Source organism: Chiloscyllium punctatum, chromosome 36, assembly GCF_047496795.1.
Source record: "Chiloscyllium punctatum isolate Juve2018m chromosome 36, sChiPun1.3, whole genome shotgun sequence".
NCBI lineage: Eukaryota > Metazoa > Chordata > Chondrichthyes > Orectolobiformes > Hemiscylliidae > Chiloscyllium > Chiloscyllium punctatum.
In genome coordinates, this window is record NC_092774.1 from 75,928,219 (window position 1) to 75,930,605 (window position 2,387).

Consider the following 2,387-nt stretch of genomic DNA (forward strand, 5'->3'; position numbering starts at 1 on the left):
TGGATGTATTTCCAGTAATAGAGTTAGTATGACATGGAAGGAGTCCAACAACATGGCTTCTTTTATAAAAATTCACACTTGATACTTAAATCCGAGTCTTCTGGGAATCTAAGACAACCGTGCATTAATATAAGACAGATAAGTCTGGGGTATCTGGTACGTATTTGATGGAATGTTTGTGGCTCTAAAAGCCTGTTTTGCAGTTGGTTCTGGGCTCGTAATATTTAACCGCAGAATATTGTATATCTTCAGTAAGAACGTCAATACAGCATGATAGATGTCCATTCAACAACTTGAGTCCATGTGAACTCTTCATGGAGTATGCAATCCACCACATTTCCCTGCTGAATATATTTACAAATAGATCAGCACAAAGATCTTGGTTATTAAGAGAGGTCAGAATGATCCACAGAAACTAGAATTGTGTGTTTTGATTTTCTATTGTGGACTGAAAGCGGTGACGTTTGCAATCTCTTTCCACAGGAATATTACAAGAGAAGAATTTGGAGGCAGAAATCTCAGACCAAACATCACATCGAAGTCTCACAGTCGCTTGATTCACCAGGACTTGGATATTGTTGGCTTTGACAACAAGGAGGAGGCGGTCGGTCTGCTGAGTTAGGTTTTAAACGTCAATGCGACTGGAAACTCAGAGTCTCACACACCCACACACGACAGTAGTGACCCGAACACGAAAAATGGCTTCCCTGACCGGGAATCGAACCCGGGCCGCGGCGGTGAGAGCGCCGAATCCTAACCACTAGACCACCAGGGAGACATGTGCACATGTCGGTATCTCTGCTGAAAATTGTTTCGCTGCCCGGGAATCAAACCCAGGCCAGGGTCGGAAGAAGACTTTCACCGGTACAGCCACCAATGCAATGTTATGTCTCCATTGCTCCCGATGCGATCACTCCAACATTGGGGAGACTGGAGAGTCAAGTTCACATCTCCGGGACACCCGCAACTATCAACCCCATCGCCCTGTGCCCCAACATCTCAACTCCCCCTCCCACTCGGCCGAGGACATGCAGGTCCTGGGCTTCCTTCGTCGCTGCTGCTTCCCCACCCGACGCCTGGAGGAAGAACACCTCATCTTCCGCCTCGGAACACTTCAACCCCAGGGCATCAATGTGGACTTCACCAGTTTCCTCATTCCCCTTCCCCCACCTTACCTCAGTTCCAACCTTCCAGCTCAGCACTGATCTCATGACCTGTCTTACTTGCCAATCTCCCTTCCCACCTATCCGCTAAACACTCCTCTCTGACCTGTCACCTCCATCCGCACCACCATTCACATATTTTACTCATTGCTACCTTCGCCCCAGCACACACCCACCCCCAATTTATCTCTCTACCCTGAAGGCGTCCTGCCTCTATTCCTGATGAAAGGCTTTTGCCCGAAACGTCGATTTACCTGCTCCTCGCGACATGCTTGACCTGCTGTGATTTTCCAGCACCATTCCGATCTAAACTCTGGCTTCCAGCATCTCCAGTCCTCACTTTTGCCTACCCAATACACCCAGTGTGACGATTTCACATCAACAAATTGACACAAGCAGACACAACGTCTGCAGAAACCCTAGCCACATTACCTGACAATAAATACATCTGTTAAATGATGTCCAGACAACGCAAACCCCTCAGCATCATAGTCGCCCACAATCCAACCAACACACTTGAACAGCGGCTAATGAACCTGAAATACCCGATACAAACAACCAGCAAACGAATGTTATTTCACAAAATACCATACAAGGAAATATATACATGAACTCTGCCGCACAGTTCTCTGTGGCAAGAAATGCTGGGATGAGATAAGGAAGATATTTTCAGCCAAAAAGAATCGACACTGACTGGACAGCCATGTACAATCACCCCTATCAGCCCAGGATGGAAGATCCTAAGGGATGAACAGTTTCCTTATTTTTGGAAGAGTCACAAATATGAGACTGGGTTTTGGTGCTTGTTCCTTTCTACTCCCAACATCCGCAGTGGTTGGGGCGGTGAGTTGGAGAAAGTGAAATGTGCCCGTGAGCAGCGTGTGGATTTCTTTCAGCTTCCTCTCCTCTGACAGCGCTGTGACTTGTCTCTGATGTTCTCAGGGACATTTACTGACGCGAGACAGTGAAAAGAGTCTCATTCCCGCAGATCAGGAATTCAAACCGTATGCCGGCTTCAGGACAATGAGAAAGATTAATTGGGGTGTGTGAAGAAGCTGTGAGCTGCATTTCAAACAGGTATGTGGAGTCAGATGCGACATCCATTGCATCCCTGGCACTGTGCGTACCTGACGCCGCCATGCTGTAGAAATCTGACATTAACGCGGACATGCGCAGCAATGGGAACATTCACAATGTGAACAGCCAAAGACAATCACCGTCACT

General features: G+C 47.4%; 1 non-coding gene across 1 annotated transcript; it reads right to left on the bottom strand.

Annotated features, from left to right (window-relative positions):
- Positions 1 to 703: 703 nt before the first annotated feature.
- trnae-cuc (transfer RNA glutamic acid (anticodon CUC)) lies at positions 704 to 775 on the bottom strand. The gene has a single exon. It is a non-coding gene; the product is annotated as a tRNA-Glu (tRNA).
- Positions 776 to 2,387: the final 1,612 nt, after the last annotated feature.